This window comes from Rhineura floridana, chromosome 1, assembly GCF_030035675.1.
Source record: "Rhineura floridana isolate rRhiFlo1 chromosome 1, rRhiFlo1.hap2, whole genome shotgun sequence".
NCBI lineage: Eukaryota > Metazoa > Chordata > Lepidosauria > Squamata > Rhineuridae > Rhineura > Rhineura floridana.
Genome location: NC_084480.1, coordinates 98,224,828 through 98,239,518, shown reverse-complemented (window position 1 = coordinate 98,239,518; position 14,691 = coordinate 98,224,828).

Sequence of the window (14,691 nt, the reverse complement as noted above, 5' to 3'; positions counted from 1 at the left end):
AGAATCTGTGGAAAGCATACCCATAGGCAGATCACACAAATTAAGATTCTCTTGTAGCAGAAAAATCTTCAAAGTGCTTTGCTGCTTTTGCTTGAAATAGATTGCAAAAGGGAATGCAGCTTTCAATACCAATACCACACACACACACACACACACACACACACACACACACAAATCTAGAGAGAGGGGGGGGAAGAGCAAGCTCTTCCCCCTTCCCCCAAAATAAGACAAAAATGAAAAGCTTCTAAATCAAGTTGTTTTGACAGTCAGTGTTCAGAAGCAATAATGGAATTAAACAGTCTACAGCCATTTGGACTACACTGCCCATGAGTGATTTATTTACAAAATCATAACAGCTGGGAAAGACCCAGTGCATAATTTAACCTCAACCTGTGCCTTAAGAACCTGTGTTCCGTTCCTGGGCAAGATCCTAGAACGTGTGGTTGCTGACCAGCTCTAGGCGCTATTGGATGAAACCGATTATCTAGATCCATTTCAATCGGGGTTCAGGCCTGGTTTTGGCACTGAGACTGCCTTTTTTTTTTTTTTTTTTTTACAATAATTTTTATTCAAATTTTCATAAAACATAGAAAACAAAATCATAAAACATTCAAAGACAAAAAACAAAACAAAACAAAAATGATTAAACAAAAAAAAATAAAATGTTGACTTCCCATTTGTCACATATCAAATCAGTTATAGGTCTACAATATATAACAATCCTGTCTCTTAAATCATATTATAAAATCACTTTCCTCCAGTAGTTATCTTAATTAATCATCAAATCTCATAAACATTACCCTACTCTTTCCACAAAAAGTCAAAGAGAGGTTTCAATTCTTTAAGAAATATATCTATCAATTTTTCTCCAAATAAACATGTCAATTAATCCATCTCGTTAATAATTATAATAATCTTATTGTCATAACCATAGTCCAAATAAACATTTCGATTAATCCATCTCATCAGAATCTGTTAGGTCCAATAATTTCAATAGCCATTATTCCATTATCCCTATTAGTTCCATCTTCCATCTTCAATAGTCCTGTTAAGTCCAGTAATTTCAGTGTCCAATCTTCCATTATCAGTATTCCATAATAATCTTGCTGTTGTAGCCATAGTCATATAATAAGAGTCTGATGGGAATTTCCTCTATCCCAAATATTTTCTTGCCATCCATTCTGAATAAGTTGCTGAAATACTGTTGTAAAGTCATATCTGTGTTCTTCTTTTTTACAAAATGCACTGGCTCATCTCTTAAGAGTTTTTCCATTGTCACATGGCTGCAGTTAATTCCATAGATTTTCTCTATATCAAGCTCCATCACATCATTCCAGTCCAGAAGATTATCCAAGCCATTGATAACTTTATCTCTAATATCTTCATTAATTTCTTCAGAGATAACGTTAAATTCCAAACAGTAGATTTTATTTCTAAAATCCATAAACTCCAGATCTTTTTCCAATTCCACATTTGTTCCAATCTCCAGGGCTTGTATCTTCCCTTTATTTTTTATTTTCTCATCTCTGATCTCATTCTCCTCTCTCACAGGATCCCCTATTTCTTTAAACTCCTGCGTCATTTTGCTCAGTTCAATTTTCAGCTCCTTACTACCCTGTCGCAGGGTTTGTTTCGTTATCTCAATCTCATCCATTATTTTCTGAAACATAGTTACTTCCAGATTCTCAGCCACTTTCTTGATTGCCATTTTTAAAACCACGAAAACAAAGCAAAACAAAAATAAAGAAAAACCACTTCTTATTTCAGCAACAATTGGGTTAATATTCCAGGCTTGATGACATCACAGTATAAACAGAGCAACCTGCCTTATCTCTCTATGTTCAAGAATGCAAAACAAATTTAGTTCCCAGCATCAAAACAGTTAGTGGCGTCGTGAAGAAGCAGATTCGTCAAAATAAAATAGACCAAAAAGAGAATAGTCCCAGACAATATAATATTCCTCGGAATAGAAATCAGGAATAGAAATCCCTCTTCTGTGTATATCTTTAGAATGCACTTCCAGGACAGCTTTTTGCGACAGAAACAGAGATAAGCTGTTAATTTCGTGGATAACAGAGAAGAGTTATAGCTCACCCAGAAGCTGTCCAAAGCCGATCAATCTGACAAATCTCCTTTTGCTGCAACAATTTAAACCAAGTAAAAAAAAATAGAAAGAAGGGTGCTTGCCTGTTAGTCCGTTCTCTCTTTAAAGAAAAGATAAACGTATCGCTTAAGCAGATAGAGCTTGTTCGAAAGTCCGTCCGGCATTGTTGGCTGGACCTTATCTCATAAATTAATGAAATCCAGTCCTCCCAACAAAAACAGGCTTTTGAGGTTGATCTCTACGTTTCTCCCTGCCCGGGAGAAATTTCATCAGTCAAAAAAAAAATGTTCTGACTGATTTATATCTGAATAAGCTTCTTTTGAGGCGGGAGCCTGTCCCAAAAGCAGGCACAAGCGAAGTCACCCTTCCCGGAAGTCGGCACTGAGACTGCCTTGGTCGCCCTGTTTGATGACCTATGTCGGGAGAGAGACAGAGGGAGTGTAACTCTGTTGATTCTCCTTGACCTCTCAGCGGCTTTTGATACCATCGACCATGGTATCCTTCTGGAGAGGCTTGCGGAGTTGGGAGTTGGAGGCACTGCTTGGCAGTGGTTCCGCTCTTACTTAGCGGGTCGTCTCCAGAAGATAGTGCTTGGGGAACATTGCTCGACACCGTGGGTTCTCCAATGTGGGGTCCTGCAGGGTTCGGTTCTGTCTCCCATGCTTTTTAACATTTATATGAAGCCGCTGGGGGCGGTCATCAGGAGTTTTGGAGTGCGTTGTCATCAGTACGCTGATGACACGCAGCTCTACTTCTCCTTTACATCTTCTTCAGGTGAGGCAGTTGACGTGCTGAACCGTTGCCTGGCTGCGACAATGGACTGGATGAGAACTAACAAACTGAGACTCAATCCTGACAAGACTGAGATGCTGTTGGTGGATGGTTTCTCTGATCGGATGGTGGATATACACCCTGTCCTGGATGGGGTTACACTCCCCCTAAAGGAACAGGTGCGTAGTCTGGGAGTCATCTTCGACTCTTCCCTCACACTTGAGGCTCATGTAGCCTCGGTGGCCCGGAATGCGTTCTACCAACTTCGGTTGGTAGTCCAGCTACGTCCCTATCTGAGTAAGGAGGACCTCAAATCAGTGGTACATGCTATGGTAACCTCGCGTCTGGACTACTGCAATGCGCTTTACGTAGGGCTACCTTTGAAGACGATTCGGAAGCTACAGCTAGTGCAAAATGCGGCGGCCAGACTGCTAACAAGAACTAAGCGGTCTGAGCATATAACACCTGTGCTAGCACGTTTGCACTGGCTTCCAATATGCTTCTGGGCCAGATTCAAAGTGTTGGTACTTACCTATAAAGCCTTATACGGCGCGGGACCACAATATCTGTTGGAACGCCTCTCCCGATATGAACCGGCCCGTACACTACGGTCTACTACGAAGGCCCTCCTCCGGGTTCCGACTCATAGGGAGGCCCGGAGAGTGGTGACAAGATCTAGGGCCTTCTCAGTGGTGGCCCCTGAACTATGGAATGGTCTCCCCGAGGAGGTCCGCCTGGCGCCGACACTATCATCTTTTCGGCACCAGGTTAAAACCTTTCTCTTCTCTGAGGCATTTTAATTCCTGTTAATTGTAAATTATTATATTTTGATTTTAGACTGTACAGTTTTTTGTACAGTTTTGTATTGTGATATACTGTATTGTGTTATTTTTATTGTATTTTTAATGTTCACCGCCCAGAGAGCTGTTGCTAGTCGGGCGGTATATAAGCTTAATAAAATAAATAAATAAATAAATAAATAAATAAATTAAGAGACATGGCAATACCTAATAGCATTCCTGAGTGATGCATTTCCAGACTTTTCCTAAGCATTTCAAAGGAATGTTAACACACCTCATCTGTTAGCAGCTCGATCATATGGCAGAACAGTTTTTGTGATTTGGAAATGTTCACTTAATATCTTATCAACAGGATCAGAATAAGCAAGAGGGACATTCTTTTGCCCACTTAAGCAAGCAGATAGGTGGTTGCATGCTTGGTTGTTTCCCCATGTCAATACTTCCCACCCACAAAAATGTAGCATATCAGGAAGAGGTCAAAGCTAGCTTTCCACTGACAAGGAACATTTGAAGTGCTACATTCTGAACGTTACACTGGGTAAAGTCCTTTCCACATGGTCAGAACACTTTTTTTGTAGGGCCAGCCACTTCAAATCCCATTCCCTGCCCATCATGTGTTCATGACAGATGCTCTTGGAGGTCATTGATTCATAGGGTCTCCATAAGTCGTAATCGACTTGAAGGCATACAACAACAACAATATATGTTTTGACCATGTAAAAAGGTCCTTTATATCAATCTTCCTTGTTGCTAAACCATTGCTCCCCCCCCTTTCTCAATGGGTAGCACACACCATTTTTCTTATTTGCTTTACCGTATCCATTTAACAGAAATGGTCTTCTAATTCCTATAACATCCTATACCTCCTCTTTTGGATCGTTTTCATGAACTAGCTGTGCCCAGAAATGAATACTGTGTTCCTGATGAGCTTTTCTCAATGCCAAGTCCCATTCTGTACCGAGTGTTGGAAATGATACTCTTGCTCATTGAATCTAAAAACAACCTGGTCGTTAATGCCACAACATAACATTGTTCTACTCTGCTTATTATCTACTGCCACCCTTCAACTGTTCTCTAAAGCGCAGCTGCCTAGGAGGTCATTTATTTCTTTGAAGCATGCAGAGTTTGGGGGCGGCCTACCTGTCCTGCAAATGCTGGCAGAACCTAGAAGTTTGTTCTGCATAGTAGTTCCTCATGCCCTATATCCTTTAATGCAGCTCCACCTGCTTCAAATGGTTATAGATGACACATGAAACACAGACCATTATATCAGAGTGCACAGTATGGAAATGTATGCCCTACATCTGTCCTTTCAAAATACCCAATGTTTGCTGATTCCCTTGTTTTATCTCCAGTACCACACCACATGCAAGAACAACATAAGGTTGATTATGTGTGACTTTGCTTAACCTGTTTCAAATGCTGGAATAACTGCATTTTTCTCCACAATGTCACAACTTCCCACCTTTGTCTCCAATTCTTGGGCTGCCTATCATCCCACCCTAAGGGACACACATTTGGGAAGATCCTTAGCTTAATGGTAGAATAAGTGTCATTTATATATAAATATATAATCACCATTAGCTCCGGTTAAACGTAAACTTTTAAAGGATCTCAGGAAGATCTCTCTATGAGACCTTGAAATGCTGCTGCCAATCAAGGTTACACAATATTGGGCTAGATGGGCCAATGATCTGACTCAATAGCCCTGTGCAAATGACCTTCAATTATGGAGATAATCTGTGCATGAAGGGATTGCAATCATCAGGGTCTGCGCCAGACATGCCAGGGCCCTTGGGCCCCAGCTTGCCCCGGGCCCCAGCACACACACACACATGTGCAAACACCTACCTTTCTCTCGCAGGGAGGGAGCTTCTTACACCTGCCCATTTGCTGGCTCCGTCTCTCCTGTCTTTGTGCACATGTGCGCACATCACTACCATCGACCAAGATGGCGGTGGAGGCTTCAGCCCCTTAGGGAAACCTTGGCCATCATCTTGGTTAATGGCAGTCCTGCATGAGCAGCCGCAAAAGACAGGAGAGATGGGTAGGTGGAGCCAGCGAATGGGCGGGTGGAAGAAGCTCTCTCCTTGCTATGGATCACGGAAAAGGAGCACTACTCCTCCCCCACCCTATGAAGGGGCCTCTGTGGCTCCAGGGGCCCTTGACCAGGGCCCGACCTGGTTGCCCTTTGGGGCTGGCCCTTGCAGTCATGCTCAACCTCTACATATTCATCAGGTTTTGGGGAGGGGCCATAGTCATGGCTCAATGGTAGAGCACGTTTTGCATGGAGAAAGTCCCAAGTTCAGTCCCTGGCATCTTGACATAGGTCTGGGAAAGTCCTCTCTCTGATATCCTAGAGAGCTTCTGTCTGTAATTGTAGACAATATTGATCTGGATTGACTGATGGTCTGACTTGATATAAAGGAGTTTGCTATGCCTGCTTCACAAAATCTATATGAATATAACTTGTACATGCATAGGGTTTGTACACAAAAGCTGATGAGAATGTAAGGCTGCTTTATTCTGTTATTGTGACAATTTCTTACCTGGTAATTTGCGCATTATATTTGATCTTTCACACGACGCACAAGCTAGCTCCAGAATTCTAATGGAATGTAGTGGATTTTAGTGCTAATTTCTGTGATAAATGATACCAGAAATAATCCGTTAGCAAGGCTGGGAATCTTGAAGATTGCAGGAGTTTTTCACTAGCTGCAGCCGCTCATGTGACAGGCATCCCAGCATGCAGTGCGTTCCCACTCGTTAGTCACGCGGGGTTGTTGTTTTTTGCCTGGCAAACATTGTACCGGCATTCCGGCATCGGCGCAGATAGCAGCAGCATTTCGCACACACACACCTATCTTGATACAGTACAAGTAAAACAATTTTAAAAGTCAGATCCTAAAGGGAGAGGGCTTGCATGGCGATGGGATGAAATCTTAGACCTCCTACACAGTGGGGAACAGTGTGCATGGGTGAGGGATAAAAACAATCTGTGTGAAAGAAAGTTGCATGAAATGCCGGTATATTGGCTGAAAAAGCTGCTCTTCCTTAACGCAATAGGTACTGCAGTGTGAAAGGGATTTTAGAAATTGGGACAGAAGCGCTATCTTTTTAATCCATTAAACTAACGCAATCAGCCCCATGTGTGAAAGCGGTCTAAAGCAGCAGGGACAGGAAACCTGTGACCCTCCAGATGTTGTTGGACTCCAAATCCCATCAGCCCAAGGCAGTATGGCCAATGGTCAGTGATGGACCGATCTGTAGTCCAACAACATCTGGATGACAACAGGGTGCCCATCCCTGACATAGAGGATCTGAACCCATTCAGCCAGCATAAACCCAACTTCTCCCCATGCATCCAGTCAGTAAGATTGTTCATCTTAATGAGGCTTGAATAAGGTTGTTTGTTGTCTTTACATTGCCCTTCTCAGACAAATAACTTTATCATGTACATACGTATAAACACTCCTTTCCCCACCCACCCCCATATCTACTGGAGATGAGGCAATTTTGTCCAAATTGTAGGGAGATATATTTGGAAAAATGTTGCATTTTGAGAAGATAGATCGAATCCAGTAACTGTCACTTTAATGCCCTATTTTGGGGCTATGTAGGGGACTGAGTCTGCTTAATAATATGCTTTCATAAGTAGCCCTGCAATTGCAATAGTAGTATCATTAGGCTGTATCCCAGCCTTTCCCAACCAGTGTGCCTCCAGATGTTGTTGGACCACAACTCCCATCAGCCTCAGCCAGCATTGCCAATGGTCAGGAAAGATGGGAATTTGGTCCAACAACATCTGGAGGCACACTGGTTGGGAAAGGCTGCTGTATCCTTTAAGGAGTTAATGTTGTGTGAGAATGCATTATGTCACACAATGTCATAAGAGGGTGTGTTTAAATAGAGTCTATGTTGGCTGCTTACTAACATTATCAAAGCCACTAGCACTGCACATGATTAGCATGGGAACATCCAGCTATCTTTAGTGGCTGTTTGCCAACCCTTTGAAGTTAACAAGAATGGAATGAATGATGTCAGAAGCTGTCAGAGAAGGGGCTGTGGTCTGCAGGGCAGTACCACAGAAGAGAAAGGGTACATCTGGTGGGTGGTGGGCTTTGGGCATTCATTGTACATGAGGCTGGCACAGTAGCATCTGGTTGCCTTAATTGGCTAAGCAACCCCTTTGAAGTGAAGTTAGCATATGGCCTGGCCTGAATGTTATCAGGACCAGAGAAGGGAATGTAAACAAATGAATGATTCAGCCACATTAGCATAGTAAAATCATATATAAGAGTAATAGAAGCCCCTTGCTCTGAGAGATCCCAACACATACCTTAAGGTGAGGACAGGAGGAAAGGTGTGATTGATGATCAGGAGTTTGACCATTAGTATCACAACAAAAAGGGGTCTGCCAGCAACCGGAAGGTTTATTATTAGCTCTTTTATGTTGATTTTGTTCTTTTCACCCTCATTCTATGAAATAAAGCTGTTAACTAGCACATATGGTGTTAATTTCATTGCCTAGCTGAATCTTTTTAAATAACTTCTGCCTCTTTGGCAGAACACAGATACACTTTGTCTCCTCCTACCAAAGGTTCAAGATGCAGAAACAAGACCTCATTTTTGACTTACAACAAAATAGCCATTTTCTACAAAGAGTTGTGTAAAGCAGACTTGATTTCTCCACTTTGGCAACAATTCTAATATTAAATTCAACTGACAAGCCACACACACACAGGGTCAGATCCAGATTCAGTCATGACTAACTTAAATACCATTAATTTCAGCATGTTTATTCTAAGTGCAACTTTAGAATGGTTCCAGCACACATACACACCAAAAACCATGTAACATCATATGTGGCACGTATGCTACAGAGTCCTCTCTAGAATGATCACACAGGTAGAACTTTTATATTATCAGTTTCTGTATTCTGTACTTTTTTAATGGGCCGGAAGCACATAACTTCTCCTGAAAGTTAACACTCTTCGGGCATCCAAAAGGCCATTTTGGTCTGTGAAGGCTTCCCTCTCCATCTGTTTCTAACTAATTTATTAACTGGGCCATATTTATCTAGCAAACAGCGTATGTCCTTTTGTTTCCTCAAACTAGGAAATAACATCAACCTTGTGGGTATCATACATAAATGCCGTGAAAATCAAAAAGGTGTGTCATGACATTTTCTTTTCAGGCAGTTGCATCTCTTTGTCTGGCTTCACAGTTCTTCTTGCCTAACGTACCTTCATCTTCCAAAGCTGTGCTTTAATATGTCTACACACGTGCAAATATGTGCAATTTTAATCTGACAACTTTTTTTAGCTTGAAAAGTTACTGTGGGAGGAGGCGATTGAGAGCAGAGAAGTGGCAGGAGAGGGGGTACTGACAGCCTTTCCTTGCCTGATGGTTCCCTCACACCCCAAGTGTTTTTGCCTACCTGGAATGTGTCCTGGAACTCTGATAATGCCTCTTGCTTGCCTGGGTGGAGGATAGTGAGGGGTGTGCAGAAACGAATTTCCTCTGCAAAGGTCAAATTTACATTTGTTGCTCCACCCATCTTTGCCTCTGGCCCATCTGTCATAATGCAGCCCTCAGAAGGTTGTCCTGAAGGGAACATGGCCCCCTGGGCTGAAAAAGATCCCCCAACCCTAATCTGCTCCAGTACTATTAACTCTGGTAGCTGCTCTCCAGAATCTCAGGCGGAGGCTCTCTCATCATTTCCAGATCACCTATTTACTGAGCACTCATTTGCACAAAGTCTGTGGGTAGGTTAGACAACGTCAGTTGTTTATCGAGTATTCATTATGATTTATTTGCGGGGAGGTTATATGATGGTGTGTCAAGCAATTGTTATCTTATACTTTCATTTTCCCATCCCTTTCCTTAATGCAAAAATGTGGGGGGGGGGAGCAGATTTGTTGTGCAAGAGTGCCCAATCAACTTTAATTGCTCAATTTGAATATGCCAGTATGTAATTGAATCCCACCTGAAAATAGCAGTCATCTGGAAGTAACCTATTACAGAGATCTTTTCTGAGGATGCTTGGCATTGAAACAGAGGACTGCTACATGCACAGTATGTGCTCTGCCCCAAAGCTATGGCACTAGCCTTCAAAATATGTACAAAATCTGGCCATTTATTGATGGCGGGGGAACATGCACCATGTCACTGAGACAGGGCTCTAGGTTAATCTTGCAAAACCATTCCTTAAATGCTCTAACAGATCAGAGTCATCCCTGGGGTGGTAGCCAGGCAGGGCAGGGATGGTCTCTAGACTGGAGAAGAAAGGTAGGCAGGAAACATTTGTTGAAGCAAAACCATCCATATCAGGAGACTGATAATTATAGTATATTCTAGTATCTGTAATGAAGGGCAGTTGTAGACTATATCAGAAAGTAGATATGAATCTACCGATAGATTTCTGAATTCTTTAATGCACCAATTCTTTAATGTCTTTTGCACCAAGTCCTTTTTGTGAAACTCAGTGCTCTCTGTGTGTGTGCGTACATATGTGTGTGTGTTTAAGTAGATCTTGCATGCCTGAAATTGGTCCATCCTTTATGATACTGCCTCAGAGGGAAGATTTTACTATTTCCCTGACTTCATGGCAGAGACTTCTAGTCTGTGGATCCAAGTTCCTTCCCCATTTAAGTGCCAGTACCTAACATTTAACATGTAAAACTCAGGAGCTGACAAATCAGCTTCTGCAGATAAGACAGACACAATTTCCCCCCCAAAAAATAATCAATTCCAGGATTTTGTTTATGATATGAGATGGGAGGAGAGAGATCATTAGCTATTAACTATCCCCTATTTTACTAATTTCTAGTCATCATTTTGGATGTTACAACTGTGGCTATTATCGTTCCCCATCCATCTTATCATTTCAACTAAATCAAGCAATGAAAATTTTATAGCGCATCCCTAATTGTGCACCAGACTGGAACTGTTCATACAAATTCCAAGCAATTATAAGCCTTTCTGGGAAACATTGGCAGCAAACACTAGATTAAATGCTTGTAGCAGCAAGCCAGATGGGAAATGCAGATAAAAAGAATCCAGTTTCATGAGATTCTCAATTCCAGAATTACAGTAGCATTCAAATTAACCTGAGATGGGGAAACATATTTTCAGCACCATGGAAAGAAGTCTTTCCCCCAATTTAATAAACTAGTAGAAGTATGCTAAACCTTTGTTATTAATCCCCAAAACACATATGCAGATGGTACATTGGAGATAGCAGAATTAGCCATCTCTGCAGACCAAAATTTTTTGCAAGGGCTACTAAGCCTTTGGAGTGCTCAGAAGTGTATTTTACCCATTCCTTCTCACAATCAAGCAAATTTGTGTATTTTTATATTTACATCCGGCCCTTCCTCCAAAGAGCTCCAGACAGCTTGCATAATTCCATCTCCCTTTTTTTCCTCATAACAACCCTGTGAGGTAGGCTAAACTGACAGTGGCTGGCCCAAAGTCACACAAGGGAAACTTCATGGCTGACAGGGAATGGTCCAAAATCACACAGTGGGGATTAGAACTTCGGTCTCCTCGATCATAGTCATCCAGACCAGCTGTGGGGAAACTGTGGCCCTCCAGATGTTGCTGGACTGCAACTCCCATCAGCCCCAGTCAGAATAGCCAATGATCAGGGATGATAGAAGTTCAAAAACATTTGGAAGGCCACACTCCTGTTTTAGACAATGTTTTGTCTAAATTATCCTCTGTTAAATTATCCCATTACTGAATTGAGCCAAGTACAAAGTGCTGGTTTTGACCTACAAAGCTCTACGTAGCTTAAGAACCACCTTTTCCCATATGAACATACCTGGACCCCGAGATTGGCATCTGAGGCCATTCTCTGTGTGTCCCCTCTGAGAGACATTTGATGACAACAACTGGACAAGTGGCCTTTTCTGCAACAGCTCCCCAGTTGTGGAATATTCTCACCAAGGAGAGTTGCCAGGCACTATGTTGTCATCTTTTTGGTGCCAAGTATTTATTTCCCCAGGTATTTGGACAACAACAATGGCCTGACATTCAGTGGCTACTTTTTGGTGTTCAAACTTGTGTTGGGCAAAGGGGGACATTTCATTTCAACTGGGGTTTTTTAATGAGCACTTTTTGTGTATTTGCACTGTTTTTCTGGTTACATTGCCATATATTGTATTTTGGACTGCAATTCTCACCCCACGTACCTGGGAGTAAGACTTACTGAATTCAACAGGACTTACTTCTGAGTAGACATGGTTAGAATAGTGCTGTTAAGCATTCTATTTCTCTTTCTGTAAGTTGCTTAGGGACTTCTTATGGTTGTCGGGAGTGATAAATAAATTTAATAAATTAAACCAAACTAATGTTGCTAGTGATTTGAAGTGGTCCATAATCCTGATGCTACTTGCTTGACTTGTGGAAAGTAGGAGAATGGGAAAAGCCCTGTTTCTATGAAGAGAAGTGGTAATTCTGGCATTGAAAAGGTTAGTTTCCTGGCATCTCACCTTTCTTCAGAATATGGCCTCTACTCAGAAGAAGGACTAAGATTAATTATTTTGGAGTATGGAAGAATCTTGTTAACAAATATCTGGATCAGTAAAGTTCTATTGAAAAGATTGGAACTGCCCTGAATTACAGGGCGGTATAGGAATTTTAAAATAAAGTAAGGAAGGAAATAAAATATGAATGCAGCTAATTTCAGAAAATTTCTATCATCCAGATTCACATTTGAAATTGACAATGAAACTGGAGGAGGCGGGATCGAAGAAACAACTCCTTGTCTGTGCACTTTGAAATCTCAGCTAGAATCTCATACTTTACCTGTGCCGGGGGGTTGGACTAGACAGCTTTCAAGCCCCCTTCCAAATTTACCATTCTCTGTGGCTAATATTGATTTCCAGCTGGGTACTTGTAACATGAAATGGATGCTTCAGTTGCATTATAGCTTCATTTCCCATAGACTCTATGTATGTGTTTATTCCAGTGAGTGCACGAATCTGGGACTTATGGCCACCACTCTGCCACTGACAGGCATCCAGGTCCAAAGTAGTGGTGAAGCTTGAAGTAACCATGGCTTAAATTTATTTTGCCTAAATAACATGTTTGTTAAGGACATGGCCCTTAACAGTTGCAATTTCATGGCAGCTTGAGGGAACGTGGAAAGGCCTGAACACAACATTTTTAAAATTAATTGAATATTGCACTTGTTTGACATGTGTCACATGGCTGAGGACTCAAAGAAAATGGATGTTCTCATTCATTCTCCAACCCTGTAAGATAGGGTAGTGTTATTATTCCCATATTACAGAAGGCAGGCTGATGCTGAGGGATAGTACCTTGCCAAAAGCCACCCAGCGGGTTTCATGGCTAAAGGCCAACCTAGATGTGCTGTTAAATGTATCTTTCCATTAACATGCAGGATTGTTGTTGTTTAAAAAATACACATAGGAGATGCAGAGAGGGAGAGCTGATAATTATTAGTATTGCAGCAGGTGCAGAGGGGGGGTTAACCCTTTCCTCCCCTGCTGCAGTACTGACAAAAATCACTCCTCTAAAGTAGCTCTTTGCATTCGTAGGAAAGTTAGTTTGGTCCAATGTGCAAATGTGAGCTAGGAGATTTCTTTTTCACTTTTATTATTTATTTTATATGAAACCAATCAACATTCAGCTATTAGCAGAGGTCAGCACCATTTTGCATCAAGTCTTATGATTCAGAAACCCAACTACAGGTCCGCTTAAAGTTACTGTACCAGGGCTCAGAGTCTTTGATGGACAAACAGAAGAATCCAGTTTCATATGCAATGCTGCATCCAAGTTTCAGCATCTTTTCCTGTTGTGTCATGAATTCCAGATATTCATGTATTGCATTGGTGGGTCTCTATTATTTTTTGTAATGCGAAGAATGTCGTTAGGAGATTTCCTTCTCCTGAGACACTGCACAACTCTAGCACTGTAATAAGTTTAATAGTGTTCATTATTAGAGCGGAGGCCTGTGCACTGAGAATTGGCAAAATGTCCATTATTATGACAGACAGAAATATCTAGTGCAGGGACCTCTGGATATGCATGCATGCAGAATGCATCTACATTGGATTGCCAATCAAGGGTGGGCCACCCTGTCCAAGGAGGGTAGGCAGATGAAGCAGGGGCCCTTTTTGTGAACATCACATCCCCCATACCTGAACAAAGATGCCCCTTTTAGAGATTTTTCAGGAAACGGGAGCAACCTAAAATGAGGGCAATGCTTTTTGCCCTCAGTCTAAATTGGATTTGTGACATCATCGTGTAGTCAAATGGTACATGGTATAATGGTACTTATCATTCAGAATGAGGTCACAAAGCATTGTCCTCTCTCTGGATTGGCTTTGTGGCATTGACTACTTGGCATCATAATGTTCATATGTGATCCCTGACCAGCTATGTTCACCTTATCTGATAAATAGTGGTCATGAAACATTTTATCATCCAAGCCCCACTTTAACACTAAAAAATGTTTGAACACATACATTTGGTACATCCTTAGGTTTTGCCCCCTACACAGTATCATGCTTTTCTTAGGAGTAGTAAATGGTAGTCATTCACTTATGAAAAGGACAACATTGGGGGAGGGTATAAAACCTGCTTCGTGTCACTGGTTCCCAGCTATTATGATTGTGCCTGCTCTTGCTACAAGGCCTCACTCCTAGGACCTGCATCTTAGTTATGCTAGAGCTTGGTGGAATGTTGAATGGGACAGAATGTTGGAGAACAGCTTTTATCTAAATATATAGTCACAAGTTAGGGACCCATGGAGAATCACAGAGGGAACACACTATTGGGAAATCTCTCCTCTGTAGTGCAGTTATATGAGACTGTTGAGTTTTGGGGCTGGATAGGTAGTTCCTGCTCACTTAAACCTGAACCTCAGATGAGTAGCACTATAATGAAGTTGCCCCATAGTACTGACTGCTAAAGTTTGGGGTTGGGTGAGCAGGAAGTCCCAAACCTGGATACTACTCTCTAGTGTAATGGGAGAAATTAGGA